Source organism: Teleopsis dalmanni, chromosome X (genome assembly GCF_002237135.1).
Source record: "Teleopsis dalmanni isolate 2A chromosome X, ASM223713v2, whole genome shotgun sequence".
Lineage (NCBI taxonomy): Eukaryota > Metazoa > Arthropoda > Insecta > Diptera > Diopsidae > Teleopsis > Teleopsis dalmanni.
Genome location: NC_051848.1, coordinates 22437224 through 22463747, shown reverse-complemented (window position 1 = coordinate 22463747; position 26524 = coordinate 22437224). Strand labels below are relative to the sequence as shown.

At 31.5% G+C, this 26524-nt stretch overlaps 1 protein-coding gene across 1 annotated transcript in view; it reads right to left on the bottom strand.

The window, feature by feature from the left end:
* The window catches only part of LOC119688235, a 53961-nt gene that overhangs the window by 18729 nt on the left and 8708 nt on the right, over positions 1-26524 (bottom strand). The window lies entirely within an intron of this gene.

Sequence of the window (26524 nt, the reverse complement as noted above, 5' to 3'; positions counted from 1 at the left end):
TGGGATTGGTAACTATTCCTTAATTGTAGTAAAAATCCTTTTTTAAAATAAGAAAAGTATTCGAAATTGAATATATATAACTATACATAACTTCTAAATATTTGTCATGCATAAGAGATTTTTTGGATTCATTCCTTATTTGCCTGATTTAGACAGAGTTTTCGTTAGCGCCGTTTTGTTCACACTTAACTGGATATATGATATAAGGATAAATTGGAAAAGCAGTTTACGAAATTGGTGGAGGAGTTTATTGTCTTAAGATTCATATTTCTAATGTTCGTAAGGCTTGTTAGTTTGTAGACTATATAGAATGCCTTCAACTGGTTACGACTAGTCACTTTTAACGTAAGTATTCAATAATTTTTTTTCGTTTTCTTGTCTGCATTTTTGGACTGGACTGGTTTAAATGAGTATGCTAGTTTTGACAGAAATACATATTGACTAGAGATATAAGCTCTACCCTAAAGGATTCTCAGATTGGATGGATTATTCAAATTATAAATTAAGGTAACTTGTATTATCTAAAAATTGAATGAATAGTGATAAAACCGCTCTTAGTTATATATTTGTCATTTTTTTATTGAAAAAGTTTTTTAACCCTGATATATATTGCTTTCTATAATTCTTCTACATTCTGTAGGACAATCAATCTTTTTATTTTCAATTATTATTATCAGTTTCTATTAATTTTAGCGTGCATTGCAATAAGCATGAATTTTTGAGTTAGAGGCTTTAGTAGACTATGGATGCACCATAAGAACTATAGTAATTAAGAATGAAGCTGTCAGTGGACCTTAAGTTTTACAATAACCTTAGCTGATACCGATATCATAGAGTATCGATATTTTTTATATTCCTTCCGCTTCTCAACTTAATATGTTTTCGTTAGATAGTTATTAATAAAAGATATTTCGCAATTTTGAATACAGTGTTCGCTCAAAACTCCGAACACAGGGGTTTTGTAAACACTTTTTTGTTTCTGTTACTACTCTAAAAAAGTGAATAAAGTTTTTAAATGTGAACAAATTTTTTTGAAATTAACAAGTTAACATTTTCGAGCGTGCACTGTATTTCAATTCACTCGTCATTTGCGAACCCCTGCCATTGATATGAGAAATGAACGAAAAATATTCAAATTGATTGAAAAAATTTGATTGCCTTCGAAACGCTTAATTTCCTGGGCCATGTCTAACTTTTAATATATCGTTTTGTTTATCTTCTTAGATTTTTGTGACACATAAAGTGTGCCCGATTTTCCCCCAACACGTTATTGATGGAAGCTAAAAACAAGCGATCTATATAAATCGATCACCTGCTCGAATATTATTTTATGGCTATTCGAATTTGTATCGAAACGCTGCTTAAACGTTTTGAGGAAAAATGTTTTCGTTGCATGGGTGCTGGTGCTTAAGGAAAGAGCAGAAATATGAAATTTCGTCAGACCATTTAAGCTTCTTCAACTGCACCAACAAAGTGCAGTGGAGGAAGTCTATGCATGCAGTTCAATACGCCACAGCACTGGGTGCGCTGACGATAAGAGTGCAATCAAGCGCGTTAAGTGTACAAAAATTAATAATAAAAATGTAGTATCTTTACATACATTTTATATTTACAAATACACATACACACACATATATTTATATATACATATACATCTATTTATACATAAATATATATATAGATACATAAATAGCTAATAACAAATGGAAAGGAATGTTGAATTTTTGATGAAGTCAAGTCAATGGGTGTGCATACGTACTCCTATGACACACATATGATCAATGTAGTTTTCATACAAATTCCACACAAAAAGATATTTAAATAAAGGAAAACGTATTGAGATTCTTGTTTGAATTCTATTATCATTAAAATGTATCATTTTTTCTGGTTATTTCACTTTATGAAAATCTTTCATGATTTCTGCTCTTTAAGATATTAGTTTTCTGCCACGGTCCAATGCGTTTGCAATTAACATTTTTGCCGTTGAATAGGAATAAGAAAATCAGATTATTCAGAAGTACAAGGCGAGGTTCTGGTAATGCCTGAAGTATGTACATATATTCATACAATATTAAGAATTGTATGCAAAATTTATAACCAGCACTTTGCTTGGTTGGTACCCGTTGACAATGCTTAATGGCCGGAACTTTATGGAGACTACGAAACTACACCAATTTAATGGAGCTCATTTGAGCATACACATTAAGTAAAATTTCTACTTAAATAATTCAGAAAGATTAACAGTTAGAGTATCGTAAATTTACTTTACAAATATAGTTTAAATATTCTGAGGGTGCTCATCAAAAAGAATTGTTTAAAGTGTATTAAAATATACTCAATAACTGTTCAATTATTAAAAATTTATGTTTCAAAAAGATTATTCAAAGATTATTAAAAGATTATTTAAAGTAGTAAAAATAATATGGATATATGAGAAAACAAATTGCATGCATTATAGATATTACCGCTTTCGCATCAGAGAAGGCCTCTGATGGATTAAGTTAAAAATGACCAGTGTACTAAATGTCCTAGAAACATTAAAATTAATTTTAATGTTAACAAGGAATAAGGATCTCTACTACTAGGTACTTCGTCCTGTGCTTATATTCATGTTTAGAATTATATCGAAATTTTATTTAATATGTCTTTGGGTAGAGGCAGATTTATTATATTATAGTCGCGCTATTCTTGATTGCGTTAAAAAGGCTGATATCGTTGGTTGAATTATTGTAGCTCTTTATAAAATGGCTCATGGTTAGAATATATCCACATTTGGGGCATGTTGGTTATAGTACATCCATTTATAATAAGAATATAATAGGTCAATGTAAACGTAATAACGTAAACTCTTCCCCAAAGTTGTTAATATTTTATTTATTGACGCTTTCACTTGCAGGTGGAGTGATAGGAAAAGGTGCAACTTCAAATCCCTTCGTTATCAAATAAAATGATTACTGTATTATTATTGTAGGTTTGTATTAACGGCTTGAATCTGTTTTTTTTAGATCATTTAAACTAACAGAATAAACTAAAGTTGTGTTTTTATACCGTTTCACTTTTATATATTTATATATTATATATTTTTTCTAGAGATATACGATATACATGTGTAGAATTAAGATGGCACTATTGGTTAAATTAGTATAATAATAATAAAACTAAACATAATAAAAGTAACTTATGTATTATTAAGGTTTTTCAATTTGTTTTTGGTAACACACTTCTATGTCTCAAATATATTACTTTAACACCTATCGTATAGTTATCGATTTTTCGTTTTTTACATCAGTCAGTCAAATCATTTTCATCAACTTTTCAATTTAACAACAATATTCAGATCTATGGGTTATTTGAAAGTATGGTTTTGGCAAAAATGAAGTGACGTACAGAGATTAAGAATATACATGTAGGATGTTTCATATTGACATGCTTAAAGTACAGGATATGATCTCATGACTCCAGAAACAAAAAAATTTCATATGGGTGAAAATATTATTTCCAGACGTAAAAGCACATTGACATGAAAGACCTTGTATAAACAAATAAAACAGAAAACAATGATCTGTGTATTAAATTATATTTGATTAAATAAATTGAATACTTTTTGCACACGAATAAATATAGATGACATATCGAGCCGATTAAAAATATTGAATTCATCATGATCAGAACCTTTTCAACTCTGCTAAGTACTACATACATTAATATCTTCGTCAATGTTGACTTTACCAGTAGAAGCCAACTATAATTTTATAGGGTGCTGTTTCAGTTTTCTGTATCTTAATCCGTCTAAGAAAATGCAGTAGTTTAATAGTAAGTTATATTTTAAAATAGTATATCTGTAATATATAATATAGCTTTATAATATAGGTACATTTCGACATTAGCTGCGGTCAGAAATTATACAATCTGTCCTAGTTCTGACGAGATTCAACTCTCAACTAAAAAAGAGTTTAATGCGTACATCACTCTTACTGTTTATTCCTATTTATTTGAAATAGACTTTTTTGAAGTCAACACAGTGCTAGAAACATTTAAAGAATTCTTCAAAACATTTTTTATACTCCTTGCTTGGAATTGTTTTCAGTAAATAGGTTAAAACCTAATAGACTTCAACCTTTCAGTTGGTATGAAAACGATTTCCCTTCATCATTAGTTTTAGATTGAGGGGTAATAGGAATTGGATGTTCGATCAGATAGTAACAAAACGATTTCAGATAAAGTTGATTGGACTAATATAAAAATATCATGTTAAGGCTCAAAGAGAAGAAATTCAATAAAAATTTTAGTTCGAATCATACTGAATTGACAATGATCATATTGTCTGGATCCATAGATTTAAATAAATAATTTTTAGTTGATTTGATGGAATTTTCAGTGATCAGACGATTTATGTGACTTCTGTACTTATACAGTAGTTTAATTTGGTAAATTGAAAATAGTGAGAACATGATCCATATACTACTAAATTAATAATTTTTATATGTAATTTTTAACAGATATATTAACATATTAATTTATAATAAGTGCTTTAATCAATATTTACTATTATTTACTAATATATGCCATTTATTACTGCTACTTCGTTCGTTTTTCTTCGGTATAATATTTTGACAATGTGTAGTCGTATGATAAGAGCACTTGATCCTGTCTATTTTATATGAACAAAATCGTAAATAGCCTTTAATTAGACTGAATAAACTACAAATTTATGTGGCATAAATTGATGAATACAAAGTTTGTCCATATTGAGGAAAATCAGTCACACGAGTATAATGAATTGTGAGTAAATGAAAAAGTATGAAAAATATTTTAATGTGAACTATGGATTCTTTTAAATTCTCATCTATTTTCAGTCAGTATTGTACCCTGATTTGTTACACTTGCAACATTCAAGAACACCACCAGAACGTATCGAAATAAGCATCATTACTGCGTGAGAATTGGTCATCCCGTCATCAATTAATCCAACCAATACTCTTCCACTCTTAAATTGCCAACAAAGAACTTGTACAAATACACTGGCATTATTAGTAACTGACAGGTCGTATTTGTTCCAACTTATGAAATATTTTGTATAAAATTACGCAGGGCCAATAAATAATTTACCCACGCTCTGTCGTTTCTGATTTCGAGTTTAATTGACGCACAGTCGCCGCACATGCGGGAACAGTTTCCGGTTTTCACTTTCCTAGCTTTGTCTTCCTATTATTAGATTTCAGATTTCGCGGGAATTTGCATTAGGCACATGTGCAAGCATCGCCAGCACACAGCACCAAGATGAGGTCGACGATAGTCGCACTGTTGCTGCTGCTTCCTCACACTGTCCTTAAGGGATGTTTTGGTTGCATTATTTGTTTTCACAATCACATGACAAGTTACTTAGCTTGTTTTCTCTATGCAACTTCAGGGATTTGTAAACTTTTTTTCAATCTCTCAATTGTGTACCTTTTTAGTTCAGCTCAAAAATCATCCCACGGGACTCAATTTATGCACTTCTGAAATATTTCGACTTTCACTGTTTTATCGTTTTTTCAGCATCGTCCATCGCTGGAGGGTGCTGTTATTGATGCGTCGAGAACGAGTTTAGTGCAAGTGATTTTTCGTGGCATCGAAGCTTAATGGTCGTCATCATATCTTCTGCTTCCTGCCGCGACGATGGTGGTGGTGTGCAATTCCAACATCATTATGTTATATTTTAATATGTTTTGTTATGGTTATGTCGAAATTTGTTTTGTTTTAGTCCTGTTTACCTTCAACTTCAGCTTGACTTCTGCGGCGTTGGGTAACTCGAGTCGACGCACATATCGGTACTGCGAATTGAGACACATGAAGAGTACATTAATAAAGTTGACAGCTTTTTGTGTTCGGTATGTAATAAAGGGGCTTGAGCAGGTTTAATAAAGCCAGAATAAACAGAAGTTCAATCCTTTGGGATTCATAATTATACAAATTTAATTGTTTTCAGAATATAATTAATGTCATCATTTTTCGTATTTGGAACGCGCGTGAAACAGACATCAGAAATCTCCATTTGATGGCAATTAAAATGAATTTTTAAATTTTATGATTTCTCCGTTTACTGCAAGTATAATTCAATCCGTATAAAATGCATTTTGCATCCATATTAATAATGCAGCAACAAAAAAAATTTCAAAAAGTTAAAAAAAAAGAGCGCTTGGGAACAGGAAAATATATATGCAAATATGGATTGCACATCGAAAGAAAATATTGTAAAAATTTATTTTAAAGCCTAGTACTAATAAAGTCTATCAAACTCAAAGTTTTGTGAGAAGTTGTTTCAATTTTAGATATTAGTACTGGGATTAATAAAAAAAAAAAACTTGGACTTTGGAGATTTTATTAAGACAAGTTCACTGGATTAAAAATGTAAGATAATCCAGTTTAAGATGCAGTTTTCAATATCTCATATTAAATGACTTTTATATATCTGAAAATTTTCGTCAATTTCTTCTACACAGTACAAAATAACCACCTATATTATATATTCAGCAAAAACGTTCAGTATCTTCATGTATATCGGCTATGTCATGAGGAGAAGGAAACATCAGAATATTTTCTATGCAACTGCCCAGCGGCGGAGAAACGTAGACTCGACTGCCTTGGAAGTGGGATCTTAGTCCTTAATCAAATAGGTAAAATTAAGCCCACAGCAATTACAAGATTTATGAATAGATTACAATTTTTTAGTTGAGCCTTTAGGCGCACAACAGATCTTTTATGTCGGTATGCATTCATAGTCTATTATTTTATAATAATAATAATCTTCATGACTTCTCATTGGTTAAAATAAAGTCCGAGTTTTTGGTACCTTCTAATAATTACTTTCTATTTCAATGACATTAAGGTTCATAATATTATTGAACATTTTTTCATCCATTTATTTTTTTAGTTTTGCCTTTCCTACGTATGTGCGATTTCTCTGAAAACGGTAATTTAAAAAAAAAGTTAATAGAAGAGCGTAAACATACATTATTCACCAATTTTATAACATCAAAAAGAGAATAAATGGTATTAGATTATAGAGATATAGATTCAACTGAGACATTTCAGTGAGTATTTTGTCGTTTTTCCCTTTTAAAAAAGAGTACGGTTTATACTTTGTTTTCAAATAGCCTTAAATTTTTGCGGTTAGACTAAAGAAGTCTTTCCGAAGATAGCGTGATAGATAAATGTGATAGACACTTTTACACCTCAGATATAAAAATCAAAGAATTACTAGCATTCACTATGTCAGGTTAGTCGTAAAATAAGACTACGATGAAAATAGAGTCAAACCATTTTTATTGACTGATTTCTAGCTAAGAGGCGAGGTTTCGAGCTATTGGCAGTTTAGCTGACTATCTACCTACCACTGCCCCCTTCCAAATTCATTTCTTTTATTTCGTTTATTCCATTCTTAATCTTTGTTATATCTCTCTTTTCTGTACAAGCTCCATTCATCTATTTCTCAATATATTTAATCTCTATCCAATTCTTTCTCTTCCTTTCTCTATTTTCCGTATCATTTACTCTTCTTTGTAGTCATCAAAAATGGACGATGTTCAACACATCTTAAGTTGAAATAAAAAAAATTTAATTTAATATCTACATTTAAAGTTATCTTATTGTATATTTGGTTCTTTAAGATATGAAATAGTACTGAATGGTATAGAAGAAGTAAGACGAATATATTAGTGCTAGTTCGAATCAATAAAGAGTTGCTGATACGAAATATTCTCTTCTATAATACAACATGTTTGCTTTAACAAGTACCAAATCTCATAAATATAGTTTTATATGAATTATACACAAAAAATCACAATTATTGCTAAACTTTAATAACTTAATTGCGATGGTGTAAACGCAATTATTGTCTGTCCAATTAAATTTCAAGTCAATTAAAATTGAGTTATACGAATATTTAAAAGTCTGTTTATGCCGTTAACCATTAATATTAGCTGTCAAACCTTTTTAGTATACTTTTATATCAAATGGCATATATTGCTGCTTATTTGATGAGTTAAGTTTATTAGTCTAAACTTTTGTCAAATTAATTGCGATAGTGTGAACGCAATTATATTTTGTTACAATAAATTTTAAAATTTATTGAAATAGAGTATATAAAATTTTGTTCAACCCCTTAATGTTCACATTAGGTGTCAATCATTAGCAATATTAGTACCTTAACTGATATATTTTATTGCACACATGAGTAAATTATTTATATTGATTAATCGTTTGATTGCAATGTTTTGTTATTGATTATTGTATATATTGAAGAAGATACACTAGTTCATAGAAATACATATATAACTATATATACAAATATATACTATGTATATACGATATTACTTCTAATTTTAAATTATGCACCTTTTCAGTTTAAAAAACTTATCACTTGGATTTTTACGGCTTGGTTTTGTGAACAAACTTCCGCAAAGTGTTTACATTGCACATGCGCGAATGTGTCACTTTGAAAACAATTTGCAAAAAAAGTATCTAAATTCATGAATTATGGAGGATCGCAAAGAGGGACAATACACTGAAAAGTCCGTAAAAAATAACTAAAAGTATCGCACATACACACATGCCAAACGCTAATTGAATGACATTCGGCGAGAATGAATTCGGTTCAATTGTGTTCCAGACATCAGAGAAAAGATTCGAGGCACTTGAGTCATTATGAGTGAAAAAAACGTTAAAAAATAAATAAATTATAAATTGTAAATTGAATAAATAAAATGAAAATGAAAATAAAAATAAAAACAAAAATAAAAGAGGAATGCATGGGAAAGGGTTAATGTGCAGAACCCCTTCTTGTATCTGAGCATACAAACGACTTTTAAGGTTTTTTCCGTTTCGTTTTGGATTTTTATTGTTTTTTGCAGTTGCCTACCTGAGCTTATCCGCGCAAACCACACCTTGCCATTTACATACATTAACCTTCGGTTTCCGTACCGACACGTTGCTTGGCTGCGTAGCTCTACGATTTCTATGTAGAATCGGAATGGAAAAATTATTACACAAGAATGTGTAATAGATTTTCTTAAAAGATATTGTACAATAGCACATATCCGTATGTGTAATTAAAGGCAGGAACAAGAGCACCCGACTCACTCGTATTCTTTGACACCGCGATAGGTGATGTGTTCACACAACGAGCAAAGGAAGTGGGCTTTGAACTTGTTTGGACTGCTTTCTCGGGCATGTGACAATACAGCACCAGCGCTGCAGCGGCGCACAATATTAAACATTTTAAATATTCAACATTTTTAATGTCAACAAAAGTGTCTTGTGTCTTGGGTCTTTTTGTGTGAATCATTTGTGTCTTGTCTGTTTGATAGGAGGTACAACTTGTTCTTTCCTGGGATTAGAAACATGCCGGCACGTACGTTACTATTCTAATTTTTCTGCTTCTGCTTTTGTCATTTTTTTTTTGTTTCATTTTTCGTATTTCCGCATTAATCTGTAATTTTCACCGGATGTGATTTTATTTTAATTTTAATTATTTACTTTTGTATATCTTTTAAAATATTCGTGTAGTGTGCCCCAATTGTAATCTTGCAGTGAACTTCTCTATGAGTGCGAGTGTTACACTGTAAATTATGCAAATTTCTTTGAGTGACAATGACACTGACACTAAATCTCACACGTTCACATCATTAAAGCCTTGAGCCTTAAACCCCAAGTCACCAAATTTGCTGGAACCGTTTAAGATTTCAGTTCCCACGAAATATTCGAGAGTGCAGTTGAGTTCAAATATTTTTAGTTTAATTTATTTTTCCGGTATTTAAAAGGATTTTCATTAAAACAATATTCCGGAAATTTGCATATTCATTAACGCAGTGTATAATTCCTTGATTGTCTTTAGCTGACAATTTGCCGATTCTCCGATGGACTTATGTTTGCACAAGGGTTGCTTCAGAACAAATAAAGCGCAGAGGACGCTATTCTGCACACCTGAAGCAATAATATTTTTTAATGCCTGGTAATATCTCAATTAGATTTTTATTGACCTAAACTATTTACATTGACAGGATAGAAAAGGAAATTTTTATGTAAATTTTAGTTACTTAAAAAAAGAGCTTGATTTAGTGAGACCACGCCAATGTAAATATCGTGGGAATTCAATTATAGTTTGGAATATCTATAAATTTGCTTAAAGTATTTCAAAAATGTTAATAAGAAAAATTAAATTCTTATTAATAAATATTTATATTTGAATAAACAATTTTATATCTTTTTGAGACAGCTTGTATGAATAATATAAAAGCTTGTGAATTAATTATTATTTTATTCACAAACTCCTCTTCAAAAAATGAGAAAATTAGAAAAGGTTAACTTATAATTAATCGAAAAAATATTATAAAGTAAAATAAGAAAGTATTTTATTATAAAGTAGTTTAGGTTTTAATCCCAAAATCTCAAATAAAAGAGCCCATAGTCGATTTTTGAACGGTGAAACTAAGAGATGTGTTGAAAATTGTTGATTAAGAGTGACTTCGAAACGTCGACATAAGTACTCCTAGCACTATTCGTCGATTACATCAGTGATTTTTTAAGTTAACTTTAAAAACTTTATTAAGCTTTATAATTTCTTGTTCTGTACTGACAGTGTAGCTCTTCCACCGATCTACATACGTGCAGATAGATCTACAGAGCGTAGATTTATCTGCATCAAACCTGTTCCTGTATAGCTGTATCATGATATTTCTTGCTTTGAGTACCCAGGTTATATTTTTACTGTGTTATGTCAGCTATATATTCCTTTCCTAGTGATGGCATTAAGTCCTTATAAATTCGGTTGATTTGTTCAGATTTTTTTATATATTTATCTATCAAATCAGTTTTCAAAAATGTCAATAGGAGTTCATTATTTGTATTTCAAAGTCATATGAGAAGAGTATGAGATGAGGATGATGTACTGATGAAGAAGAGTATTGCAATCATAAAAGATTTTTTAAAATATATAGGTTTAATGTCATCAATTGTTAGAATAGAATAGAAAACATTAGTCGTCTAGTGTTCATCATATATCTTTTAAAATAAATAGATCTAATATCATAAATTGCTAGAAAAGACTAGAAAACACTAGTAATCTAGGCTTGCTTCGGAAAAGAGCATTGCAATCATAGAAGTGCTTTTAAAGTATGTAGTTCTGATGTCATCAATATGGCAGCAGAATAGAAAACGCGATTAATCGAGGCTTGCAACGGAGAAAATGCATTGTAATTGCAGAAGATTTTGTTCTGTTTATAAGTGACTTGCACCCAACAGGAGGTACGTGCCCAGTTATGGAATCCCACCTGGTGTTAAAAGTTTAAAAAATTTGCATAGTTTTTATAAAAATCTTCCGTTGTATAGTTATCCTCTGAGAATAGGACTATGGATATTAATTAGTATTCATTGAAGTGAGTGAGTTCCTTACCTATTAAAAATGCTTATGAAAGTATTTTAATGAAATCTGTTCCAAAAACCAAAAACCAAAAACCAAGTTGTAGCTGTCATCGACGCATACTAAGTTTTCAGTTAATTAATCATTTCTTGATAAAAGTGCGTTCTCGCACTTCATAAGTTTAAGTTTGAAATTGCGCAATATTTTTATTTAACAAACTGACATTTAAGCACATGTCATGAAGGGGAGACACGAAGATAAACAAACAGATACGAATATTTTTTTCAAAGATATTGAAAAAATTGTCAAGCAGCTGTGCAAAATCTTGAACAGAAACCGAATTTGAAGAAATCTAATGACTGAGCAGAGCGTTTATCATCGTCTTGATGATTTCACAAATTTATGAAACATTGTTTCCAAAGCGTTACGAACACATAAAGTAGTCAGTCAGAGGAAAGAAGAAAAAAATTATCAAAAATTAAGCCTAACAAAAGAATTTACAAGTCAAAATTAAGGTGAAGCGGAGAAAGACGTAAGAAATCATTACCTAGCCAATGCGTATGAGTGGAAGACAACACCTTGAGCCTGATGTATTGGGCGCATTTATATTGCAACCAGTATGGCACGGGGGAAGTTTTGGAACACCTGGACTTTTTCTTCGACACTGCTCAGTACTCGCTGTGTGCACGGTAAGAAATAGGTTAAATTTGTTGTACAGCAACTTAAGGTGTAAACTTAACATGGTCGCATACAATAGAACTAGGGAAGCACGGAACGCAAGAGGAAGTAATGTATACAATAACATAAAGTATTTGAATAGATATGTCAATGAGAAAAGAAAACTTCCCCTAAAAATGATTAGTAGAAAATAATATTAATACACTTGGTTTCATAAGTACATTAAGTATATATAAATTTCTATATAGATATATATATTGTATATATAAATAATAGTTTGTACATTTATAAAAGGTATATATACGAATAGTATGCTTAGGAAGAATGTACGTCAGACAATTGAGAACGTATTTAAGTGACGCACTTAAACTTTTTTCAATTTTTTTTTTATGCAAATAATGCTATGGAACACTTGATTTACTAGCGTTCATGTCTTGAGCTATGTTTCTAGCTGGTGGTTAAGGATGATTCAAATTGAAGTTGTAATAAAATGACGTTTAACTGATTAGTGTTTTATGATTAATACTATTTTTATTTAATTGAATTTCATATTTATAATCATAACATTGAATTTGTTTACACTCAAAACATCTGCCTGCCTGTCCGTATGCCGTGCTGTATGTGGCAGTACATATATTTTTGACGAGTGCACTCTTTTAGGGTAAGGGTCTTGATTTCGGCGATATGAAATAATCTCTGTTTGAACAAGCTTAACTAACAGTTCATTATAATGTACGTATGCATGTTGCTGACTTTTTGTAGTTTTAGTTTTATTTGCCCAGTTTTCTAAGAAATCACCTCTACTTTAGTTTCATAACATTAAATACGTAATTAAGCCACTCCGTGGAAACTCCAATTATTGAGACACTAATACTTTTGCTAACGTCACGAAGACTAGTCAGTAAAAGCTATATATACGACTTTTTATTAATTTATGACGAGTACAATATTGCATTTATATTTGAAATTATATATACATGATGAAACTTTTAGATATATAAGGGTGAAGCTAAAAGCAGGTTAATTCCTGGAATTAAAGAATTGAGTTCGGTGATTTTTTGTTGTGCAGTAGAGTCCATATAATATTCAATGATACTTTTACAAATATCAGTTCTAGGCTTCATATCATTTTAAAGAACAGGCTTTTAGCAATTATAAGCTGAATAAACTAATAGAACCATTCTGATAACATTAGCAAAGAAATCTATTTGTTAATAATGAATGCTCCTACGATGGCTAATAACAATGCAAAATGTAGAAGATTCTTAAGTTTAGATTGGAAACTTAGAGAGTAACGCAATATATAACTGTCACTATAATTGCATATATTTTACACTGAGGTTATTATTATGACTACGATATGACATCGATATGACAACGATATGATACAAACAAAAATCTAAATACAATATGGAATGCAGAAATTTCTTAAGTTCCGAGATTGAATCGTAATACAATATATAAACGTCTTTGTTATTGTATTTGTTCTTTAAACTAATATTCATAGTATTAATAAACGTCATATTAAAAAGTCATGATCTATCTCTTTATAAGTTATAAAACTATAGACTGTTATAGCACAAATATTTCATTATTCCAGTAACTTTTCCATACTTGCAGTGGAGTTTTGAAAGTTCACATGGGTTTAGGAATTTCCAGGTTTAATTTAATGATAGATCTAGTGCATAAATTAGGTAATGTATCTTTATTTATCTTTATCTTTATCGAATGTGACAAAAATAGGTGTATCAAACATCTGTCTAAATTGATATTATTGTACTCACATTGTTACCTTGCAGTATTTGCCTAATATTTTGGTTACTGTGTGACTGGTTCTCTAGTTTCTTATGGGTTAATTTGCTGAAATGGTATGCATTATAAGATTGTTATTTATATAAACCATAACATATATATGAACTATGAACTGAACTATAAAGGAGCACGAGTCATAAAGACAGGTTTCAAAACTGATCAAAAAACTTAGCTATTGGATTACACAACTGAATTCAAAAAACTTGAGTATAATGTATAAGTAAGAGCTGTTAATTTATTTTATTTGTATAAGAATTAGTGTAAGGTCTTATAAACTTAGTATAATGCTTAAATATAATAAGGAAATCTGAATTGTTTGCAGCGTGAATATTTGTCGTCTAACGAGATATTTTCTTACATATAAGGTGGTCTTTTTTGGTACCCTTTTCAGTCAAAAGTTAAAAAAAGACAACAGTGCTTTTTCAAATTATAGTAGTTATTATAACTATTAATTTTATCTTAAATCATATAACCTGTGCTTATCTCAAAATGAACACGAATTCCAATCTTTATGTTATTTGAATCTATGGTTAGTCAGTCTTGGGCATTCACAGATCATGTTCAAAGATTTCAATATCATTTTCACAAAATCTACAGTTGTTAGACTCTGTTAGGTATTTCATATTTCAGTACCTGCCAGTATTCTCTTTAAAACTGTCTCGGATCGATGAAAGAATCAATCAAATTTTATTGACCTATAAGACTTATAGTATTTTATTAATATTTGGTTTATAAAGTGTGCTTTATTTAGTAATTATTCACAGTATGTTATGTTTACTTCTGACGATTTTGTGGAACATTGATTTCCATTTTTGTTTCCATTCAAGAAGTATGTATAGATTCACAAGAAAGAAACATCCTAAATATAGGTGCAATAGCTGGTCATATGATGTGTTATTGATAGCATTTAAATATAGAGTAATCAAGTAAAGGCTAAGCATTTTACTTTCTATTAATTGATACTTTTACGAGGTACCCCAGTCGACTACCATTATTTGACTTTTACCAAATAAAATCAAAAATTAGAAATTCGTGAAGTTTTTTGAAAGTGCAATTCCACACTCATTAAAAGACGAATACAGTCCAAATACACCCCTGACCTGACTTTAAAAACAATTCTTATGAAGAGTATTCCAAGTTGTTAAGTTCGATGTTTAATTGTATGATCTCGATTCGCATCCACACCTTATTTCGGCATGTTTTTCTTTCTGAGGATTTGGATTCTTATGATAATAAAAAATATTATTTATTCAGAATATTTTTAAATTATATTGCGAAAAGTGCGCTCAGTGAGTGGATTTTATCAATTGTTTTACAATGTTTAACTCCGGATCTTCTTCTGTATGGTTTTCGCAAACCATACAGAAAACAAATATTAATTTTGTTAGAGATCTGAATATGAAATGACCGTTACCGTGTTTGAAAAATACATAGCACCGATTTGATCGCCCTTGTGAATAGTGCTTGTTGATCACAATTCATTGTTGTTAGCCTTAAATATTTACTAATGATCGAAATAAACGTTTTAATCAATAGATTACCATTATTGAAAAGAAAATGTCTGTAAAAGGCTACTTTCCAATTCAAGAGAAGTTAATTAACTCAAAACTTTTATTATAAATTATAAAGGCGTTGCTTTTTATTTGCAAAACAAATTTTGCATTAAGACATCATTTCACTTCATTATCTAAAACTTTTCCATTCAAATCACAGTTTAAGATACACACCTGCAAAGCATACAAGGAAAAAACCTGCGCTCACCGAGTTCCCCAGTAAAAACTCCGGTGAAAATAGTAAGAATTTGACAAATTTGTACAATTACGATGACAACAGACAAAGTGTCTTAACGTCTGCAAAAGTCGAAGTAACAGCCAAAGGGTAAAATATTTGTTTTAGTTAAGTTCCCAAGCAAAAAACTACCTCAACTCGGAGAGCAACAAAAACGTAAATTAAAATGTGTAAATGTTTAAACAAGAGCATAGCACACAATAAATATGCATTAAAAATTTTCACTGCACATGAAATGTGGAGCAAATAAAGTTGGCCCACAGCGGACAGCTTCAATGACATAAACATATGCGACGCCTTTCGGTGTTAAGGCCAGAAACCCAGCGAACGACAAAAAGAGCGGCGGAAAAAAAATTCGGAAAATTTGAAGCTTTCAGCTAAAATCACAAAAGTAACAGCGGCAGCGATCCATACTTGAAGGATGTTGCGTTGCAATATTTTACTGATTGGATGCAGTCGAGGTGGGCTATGCCGGTGTTGCTGTCATTGCAGATGGAATAGCAGTGACCACAGCAGTGAGCAAGTGCTTGGTCACAGCGCTGCGAGCCGACAGCAGCTAATTTTGCCAACAGTTAGCAATTTTTATTAAACCGAAACATTATTCATAACTGTTGGAAGGCGTACGTTGTAGCGTGCAAAGACAGTGGTGCGCTGCATAAATAGTTTAGTATATGAAAAGCCTTAGTCATTACAAAGATACGTATATATATTTGAATGAGTTAAATGAAAGTCACTAGAAAGTGATAAATATTTAACAAGGGGACTTGGGCAAAAAAACCAACCCACTGGCGATCTAGGTGAACTGTGTCACACACACTCAAAACTAATTTAATATAAAAGAAATCCAAAAAAAAAAGGTGCGAAATAGATGGTCTATACTCTAAGCCCCCAGAAAAATATGATCAAAAAATATACAATTTCTATTTCCAAGTAAATTATAGTAAATATACTCCATATCTAGTTCAGAGAGAGCGAGAGAGAGAAACGGATAAGGAGAGAGAGAGAGAAAGGGAGGAATAGAGAGAGAGAGAGAGAAAGAGAGGGATAGAGAGAAAGAGAGAAGGATAGAGAGACTACTGTGTTACATCACCTCTATTAGACTGATCAACTCCCTGCAATAAAATACTGTGTCAAGAACAATACGATTGCAAATGAGATTTGAACTATTCCAAGTACCCAAATGTCTTTAAATCTCATTTGCAATCTGTAACTGTAACTGCTGAACCTAATAGAATAGCAGTATTTAATGGGGGATTTAAATTATTCCAAATACCCAAATGTCTTTAAATCTCATTTGCAATTTGTAACGGTAACTCCTGAAGCTATTAGAATAGCAGCTTTTAATAAAATGATTTTGGGAAGTGTTAAAAGAAATAATTCCAATAGGAGGTCATGATGCTCCTAATTCAATAGTTGGAGATAAACTTCTATGATAAAAGGCTCAAAAAAAGAAATGAAAAATAGGATTTCAGACAAAATCATTCCTCCGTGGAATAGCCCACTTATCAAACTGCACAAAGAACATATCTCTCCAACAACAATAAAGAAATTAATTGGTCAGAATGACTTTTTGATGTCCCATATACTTGGTGGATCAACAAGACTGATCTTTACTAGGAAGTTATCTCGAAGGCATCAAAGTTCCAATTTCCAATTACATTCATAACTACAAAAGTCAGAGAAAGATCTGCTTTGTCACTAAACGATACTCATGTAGAGTTCGATTCAAATGTTTTGGACTTGAATATGTTTAAACCGCTCAAGTGTCGTGAACCTTGGAGAACTATAACATAACATTCAATATACTATAAATACTATAAAAATAGACAAATATTAGATAAAAATTTAACGGGATGTCTGTCGGCTGCGGAGTGTTATGATCATGGTTGATATATTGTGCTAAAATTAGCAAGATATTGTGCATCTCTCTTTAACATATGTGTATTTATGAAGAGCTTCAATTTTTCTATGCTTATAATTCTATGTTTAGAGTAAATAACTATATAATGGAGGATTTTGATTTATTACCTACATTTATATTTTAAATGCTAGTTAGGCTATACAGAATTGAAGGTAAACGTGACCCTGGGAGACGAAAGATATCATGGCTGAAGAATCTACGTCAATAGTTTAATAAAAGCACAAGATCACTTTTTCGAGAAGCTGTAGATAAAATCAAAATACCAATCATGTTAGCCAACGTTCGAAGCGGATAAGGCACCTAGAAAAAGAAGAAAGTTAAGTTATAATAGTCAAAGGAAGCGATCTAGATCACCAACATATTGGAATTTGGTTGCCAGCAATCAAGGCTATGACCGTCATATTTGAAACCTTATTAAATTGTACTTTATTTTTAAATTACTTAAATATTCTTTCACTACAGCTCTAGTTGTTGTTACGTATCGGTCTTTAGATTTTCCAGAATCTACTATAAAGACAACTGTACTATATTCTTCTCTTTTAATTATTTTTCCTTACTATTTTTTTAATAACACCTTTTTACTAATGTACCTATTATGTGTTTTGCTTAATAATCCATAAATACCCTGACAAGCAATTGCCGACTATGCCTCTGTCCATGGGTTTGCAATAATAACTAAAATCAACACATTGTTAGTACAACTGCTGATGTTGTTATCTATTAGTTGGTGTTGTTGGTATTGTTTTGCCATTTACTGATGTTGTTGATGCTGCTGTTGCTGTTATGTATTTTTTAGTTGCAGAAGCTATTGTGAAAATTGTTTAAATTGGCAAAACTTATTCGTAAATTTACAGATGTTACAAATAGAAGACCAACGGCGATACGCGTTTATATCTTAATTTGCATTGCAAGATACATAGATACTCTGAACGCAAAAAAAAGGAGAAACCAAAAACAAATCCAAACAAAAGAAAAATAGTAAATAAAAAATACGCACGTTAAGATAAAGATACGAAATCGAAAGATGCCTTCAAATGATATTCATAAACAACGGAGAAGTGAAGTGAGGACATGACCGAGAGAAGCAGAGAGAATCGTTGTTGACTCTAGCTAAAATCCATATTTAAATTAAACGCTTGTACTAGTGGAATCAGTTCCATTAAGCTCCTACTAAGGCTGAAGACTTATAGTAATGGTGGAGCTGCTGCTGGTGGTGGTGGTGGTGCTAATGCTGAAGCTGAAGTTGAAGCTGAATTTGTAGCTGAAACTCGAACAAACCGCAGCCAATTGCGAATGGCAAAACAATAAATGACCTCATATTTGTCAAAATTTAATAGTTTTCGCTGCAAATTTGCCGGAAACATGTTCGAAAGTTTTTATGATCGCAACAGTTGAATGCATATGCGATCGCATAGATCATATATCTGCAAGTACACACATATACAAATAGTTATATATATATATATGGCCTTTTTTTGTTGTTGTCGTTATAGTTATGTGTGCACGTCCCGTCACAAGTTGCACTCAAAGTTGCATTCAATGAATTGGTCTCTTTCAAGCGTCGCAATCATAAATGTAATTGTGATATTGTAAAATTGTAAAATTGTAATCTTAAGTAAGTTGCAAAGTTTTGTTTTGTTGCTTGTTGCATGCGGCATTTATCGCAGATACGAGCATAAAGCGATTTCGAGCGATTTGGTTTGGCTTGTTTGGATTGCCTCTATACGACTTTTGGTTTGTTTTTGGACTCAAGTTGGCAAGTGCGAGTGTCGGTGCCAGTGCTGGTGCTGGTGCTGGTGCCACCAATTCTCGTATTTGCCCCCAAATCGATATAAAATCAATGACTAATGCAACATTATTTATGGTGCGCACATGTGCTAAAATAGTAAACAAGAAACAATGAAAAAAAAAATAAATAAACAAATAACTAAAAAAAAAATGTTACAATCAACTACAGGACTAACAACAACAATACCAAATTTACATGAATTACAGCAAATATACAGCAAACAAAACTTAAACCTGGTCAAATGGTCAATTGGAAACAGTTTAACAGAAAGAAAAACAATTTTCTGCCATTTGGTAACTTTTTTAAGACTTCGCCAATAAAAACCCATAATCAAAATAATCATTAACTTCCATGGTTAATACGATTTATCAGAGCTCGAGTGAAATGACAACCCAATTTAATTTATTATCATTTTAATATTATTATTTGTTTGCAGATATTTAAATGTTGATATCTTAAGATTTTGGTTTATATAACCCAAATTTCGTGAAATATTTTTGACAGAGTACAGCATTTTAAGACTATATCCTTGCTACAAACATGTCACCACTATCACTTTTTAAGTCAATTTTCCAGTTATAAAAATAATCATTATCACTTGTATTTTTTATCTCAAAGACTTCTGATGGTGTCAGGCATTCTGGCCTGATTTATAAGCTAAATACCATTCTGCTACAACAATACTGTAAACTGCTGGAAAGGTACTACGAGTTAAACTACATGACTACTGCTTGCCTTCTGGCCCATTGCTTTTGGCTTTTGGAAATTTTACACTACAAATTCTACTATATTCTACCTAGTATATATACTATATAAACCACTATACTATACTACATACTATTTAAGAGTATATTAAATATACATTGTGACCGAAAAGTTTCCGGTCATAAATAAATAAAACGCAAAATTCTTAATCTTCATCAATATTTATTTTATCTCCTTCATAATGCTCCATTGAGGCCGATACACAATGCCGTTCTTCAATCATCAAACATTTTTTTTATAGGCGCTTTCCGGTATGGCTTTGAGTTCCCTCTGCGAATTCTGTTTTACGTCTTCTATGGATTCAAAACGCGTTCCTCTGAGTGGTAATTTGAGGTTGGGAAACAGGAAAAAGTCACACGGTGCAAGATCAGGTGAATACGGTGGCTGTTCGATGGTATTTATTGAATGTTTGGCCTTAAAATCGTTGATAATGTTGAACAAATTGAGGTGAATCGGAACAAGCCGGGCGTTGACACGTCGCATACACAAATTGTCCACCAAAATCAAACGAGCCATCTCACGACCGATGCCTAGCTCTCGTGCTATCTCTCTAACACTCACATGAGGATTTTTGAACACGATTTCCTTTGCCTTTTCAATGTTTTCGTCGGTGGTAGAGGTCGAAGGTCGTCCAGAACGCGGCATGTCTTCGACGGTCGTACGACAGTCCTGAAAGGCTTTGTACCACTCATAAACTTGAGTTTTCGATAAAACTGATTCCCCATAAGCCTTTTGTAGCATTCGCAACGATTCTGCACACGAAATTTCGTTCGAAAAACAAAATTTGATGCAAACTCTTTGTTCAATATTTTTTTCCATTGTTTTTTTCGCAACGCACTACTGAGGTGAACTGGTTTCAACAGCTGCCGTAAACGAACTGTCCGACAGATCGCGCTCATTTTGGCATGTAATTAAGGACAGTGCTGGCAAACTACATAAACTTAAAATATCGAAAAATATACAGCGCGCGAATTTTAAATGAGAACCTCCGAAAACCTTTCGGTCACAATGTACTATTTAATGTTTCTACCAAATATTTTATATTAAAAACATAAAAAATATAAAATGTTTGCATTTTTATATATTTTTATTTATTATTTTTATTAATTAATATAATTTTTGACTGAGCAAGAACTGTTTCGAGGATTGTCTCTCTATTGAAAGTAATAGGTTATATTAAAAATTTAGTTTCTTTCTTCAAAATGGACGTTAGAAATCAATTTAATATATATATTTCTATTAAAACAAAAATAAAATAATCTTTAAAGAAAAACTTAAACTCAAAGTAAAAACTCCCTTAATGAATAAAATAAAAATAATGAATAAATAAAAAGAAAATCTATAGATAATGTTAAAAACAAAATTTAATAGTTAACCATTTTCATTACAGGTAACAGGAGTACGATTGAATTTTATTATTGGCGCACATATAAAAATTTAGATAAATTATCCATTGAATATATGTTAAATAGAAGCCATATTATAGGGCTTTTCAAAAATAATTTAAAGTTTTCTTCTACTAATAACAAAAATAAAAAAAAAAAATTTCTTTAATATAAAAAGGTCTTAGGGATCTCTAATCGACCTAATACGTACATAGATAAGTATAGTATGAGATTAAAATATACTATAATTAAATTAATATTCAAAACCAATTAAGTAAAAATGGTTTCCATTGCAAATGTTGTTGCTTTAGTTCCTGAAAGAACGAGTAATGGTTACACAATTAATTTTTACACGACTTCAGTACTGCAGATAAAGCCTTTGTGTAGTCGTCTTTGCTCCTAATTCAGTTCGAATTACTTTCAGCGAAGTCATTGCAATTTCGCTGACAACGACGCAAATGCACGCTGACAATGCATTGACTCTTAATTCCTTTATCATGTCTGCAGCTACATTATTTAGCCTTAATTTAACCTGGTCATATGTCAGGTTTCCTTACCCATTTTGTTAGGAGTTATCGTTAAATTTTATTAAAAATGCTGGCCGCTGTACACGCTGTTTCGTTACTCAGTTCGAGATACTTTTTCTCCTACTTGTGCGCTTGTCATTTTCATATAAAATTTTATTTGTGATAAATTATTTGGAACAGGCTATTAAGGCCTGATAACAACAGAAATAATTTGAAGTAATTTTTGGTTATTTTTAGTGCTCAATGTACTCATATAGGTTATATGTAAAATAGATACAAATAAAGATTAAATGGATAGGTAAAAAGTTAAAATTTTTTAATGCTCGTACGTGTACTCTAAGTAAATGGCTTATTTACATTAATGTGGAGTAATCGATTGTCTTTTGTAATAACAAAAATAAAAGTTAATTTATAATTTTTTTTGCTTATTTATTGATTTGAAATATATTAGCTTTATGGATAAAATAACTATATGGTTGTGTAGTGTTTAGCAAAGCTTCAAACACTACTATTCATCAACTAGAAATTGCACAAAGCCAGGCTCTGAGAAGATTTTTTCAAAGTTCAAAGTTACAGACTTAATAAATAAGTGTGTGATCCATAACCGATTAGAAAGTTCTTATTTCTACATTAAAATTGAGCCTAGAGGCAGATATAATATAACATTTATGTTACGGAATTTGCGTAGATAGTACGCAGCCCATACTGTCCATATATGGTGAAGAGCTATATACGTTTTGTTGTAATTCTACATAAACAAAGTAAGGTAGATATAGAACATTAAAAAATCCAGTTAGATGAGATCAGTTTGATCTATTTGACTAATATCATCAATTAAAATCAAGTCAGGCGAGTTCAGTAATCCAACTGACCATCATTAATATGATCATAGAACAGCAAAGATCAGTCTTAGATCAGAAAGTACAAAAATTCATGAGAACTTAAAAAGAAATTTAGTTGATTACATGAAACTTTATTGTTAAGTGTTCAATATTATTTATCATCTTTCTCAATGTGCTCTAGTTAATACTTGTTTCTTAAAGTATAGTTAATGGGAAAATTTTGCGATATGCAATGTGATCATAAACCAACAATAGAAAATCGAAATCTCTCTTAGAGTTGCCTCGTAGAGATATCAGTCTTGTAGTAGGTTTATTAACAGGTCATTGTATTCTAGGTTATCATGCTTGGAAACTGAATCTCCCTTTCAACCATTTTTGCCGCAGTTGTAGTGAGGATGACAAAAGTGCCTCCCACGTGCTTTGTTTGCGTCCGGCACATGCACGACGTCGCCTTAAATTTGAGAAATTTCGAGACCTCCCTCTATATAGCATCATAAGCTTTGATAAAAGTTCTAGATGGTTTTAAGCCTTGGGTTTTCAATAATACGGTGACACAATGGGCCTATAGGCGTAAGTGGATCCACCTGGGATCATTGGTATTACCTAACCTAACCTGATGTATAGTTTCAATTCTTCACGAATTTTAATCACTTTCATATTAATTTTTTAAATAATATACATAGTTTTCCGTGTAATATCAAATCATACAGGAGGATATGTATATTAAATATAAAACTGTATTTTAACCTCAGTTAAGACGGTAGTGATTTTTTTACTTATTAGAAATTATTGTATTTACTTTTAATTTATGAAATCTCTAAATTAAATATAAAAGCTTTAAATTATTTTGTAATACTTAAACAAGATATATATAGTGCTATGTTCTTTAGTTTAATATGTTAAATACCAGCCAATATCCAGAAGAATACCTAAGCTATTAAATTATAAAGAAAAGATTGATCAAAAGGATTAGAATTTCAAAGAAAAATAAACAGTGACATCAGAAGTGAACACCTTGCTTAAATCAAGCTGTTGCGTATTTATCCTTTGTTATCAGTTCAAAAAACATAGTTCCATAAAAGCTGCAAAACAACCCAAACCACCCTAAGCCCGATTGCGACCGCTACTGCTCTTTTCCTAAAAAATTTCGGGTTGTGCACGCCGGCTGGTATATTTGCGAATACCTGCACACCAGCCGCAACAACAACGAAACAAAGCCCAGCATTTCCAGAACCTAAGCGAAACTAAAAGCGTCAAACAAGCGCACCGGTTACCAAAAACATTAAAAAAAATAAAACAGGAAAAAACTGTGAGAAACTTTCGTGTACTTGAATTTATTGTAGTTTCAATGGATTTAATAGCAAACGCACCCTTAATATATCCTCAGCAGCTTCACAAAAAGAAAAAGAAAAAACAAATAAAACCAGAAACTCGTAAAAATAGAAAAAACTTCACATGTTCAACCTTGCCTGTTGTCCTTCCGCAACACCCCTTGTTGGCATTGAAATTGCGTAAATAAAACAAGTAAGTGATTCTGATCCTGCCACCGATCGCAGTCCCAATAAACATTTTATTGAATTCATTGTTTTTGTGCTTTTGTTTGCTGCTTCCTTTTTTCCTGCTTTTTTCCTGCTTTTTTCCTGCTCTCGCAATATGTTGCGCATCAACAGCGCACCAGTGGCGCAAAGATAGCAGCACACCGGCCGCTTCATTACACTTAACTTTCTACCCTACCCACAGTTGGGAATGCACTTATGTGCTTACATTGTACAGTACATCAGACATCAGGCATTCTCGCTCAGAGCAGGCAGAAAAGCAACTATTGTATGTGTGACAATCGGGCAGAGAAATTACGTTACAGCACCGCCGTTTGGCAGTTGGCTTTAAGTCCTGCTGCTCAATACTCAATGCTCAATGCTCAATGCTCAGTGCTGAATGCTTTGATTTGAGCTGTTTGAATAGTTTATATCCTTAATGCGGTGTTTATCCTTTAAAACATATTGACGCTGTTATCCTGCAGCTGCGCAGCGCATTATATGGTAGTTTGTTTTTTCCGAAGGGAGTTACATTACCGAAAGCCTGGGAAAATACTTTTTCACTGCTTTTTCCTTTGTTAAGGAACTTTGCATTGTGTTTTCATTTGTGTTGATTTATTGTGTTTTAGTGAGAAATTATTTTCGAAATATTTTGAATTTTCCTTATTGGAATTACTGTACTCTCAGCTCAGTTTTTCCCAAAAAGATAGTTGCGAAGTTTAGGTGGTGCTTGTAAAATGGCAGTAATGGTATGTTATATATTGGTGAAATACATAAGAAGGTTGAAAGGTCAAAGGTATTACGTGTAGAATTAGAAAAGTAATTGAGAAATTCTTTCTCTTTAATAATAATACCAAGCAAGAAAGAAATCTATTATTTAATACATTCTAAGTATAACGAATTGTATGGTATCCTTAAAAGCAAAGGCAAAGAAATTTTCTTTTAACTGAAAATTTGTTCTGAAAGTAATTTGAAACGTTTCTGCTTAATCATTTTAAAAAAAATGTTTCTAATTATCTATTATGGCCAGATGGTAAAAAAATGTTTTGTGAAAAAAATCTAACAGTGGATCTCAGAGTACTAATCGGTGTCATCACATTGCACAACATACATGAGCTCTAGATAGCCATTATTGGAATAATCTCAAATCCGAATGACATCCTCAGGGACCTCAAGATTGATAATATCAAAAAATACATAAAGGATAGAGCCCTGAAATTATTAACGAAAACTGAAAGACTTACCAACACCACGTTATCGAATCTTAAAATGGTTACAAGCTCTTCTGGGAGGTATGCAGATCTGAGGTCAATTATTGCTGAGTCTGATAAAGTGATAAACAATAATCCAATCAAGGCGTAAAGAGGGGTTTTGAAAATACCTCGAGCTAAGAAATAGTAAAAGTGCTGAAGTGCATTGGCTCAAATAGCTTCAACATAATAAAGGATATGGAGTTACACAATGCATTTAGTCAGCACTTAGCATTTATATGAACGAGTGTGAGATTTTTGGGTTATGATGTCTTGAGAGTTCATGCTCTTTCTCTTTCTTTCTCTCTCTCCCCTATCTTCTCAGATTCATTAGGCAACTAAGAAATTTGAATTTAATTGAACTAATTTAGTTAAGGTACTTAATTTAATTTTGATTTCGGGTACAATAGTGAAGAGATTGGGCTTTGGTCTTGTTCGGTCTTACACTCAAGGAAAAAATATAAAAGCGTTTAGACTAGTTTTTGTTTTTGTTTTTATTACTATGTAGTTAGTTTTTTTTGTTTTGTAAGTTTTTTTTTTGGTTTTTATTATTATATAGTATTCCATATAGGCAATATAATTTGTTTGAATTTTGTTTGACTTCTTTCTTAGGGCGTAGTATTATTACAACTGCTCTTGAAATCATATAAGGCGGCTAATTTTATAGGAATCTGCTTATAAATTAAGTTTAAAATAATTGTATAAATAACCACCTTATGTGTTATCAAAAACAACTGTAATAATAATCCGTCATGAGGAAGAAGTCACACTTATTTCAAACCGTCGGCAATATCTATATGGACTACTATTTTAAAAAAAAAATAAAAAATTAAT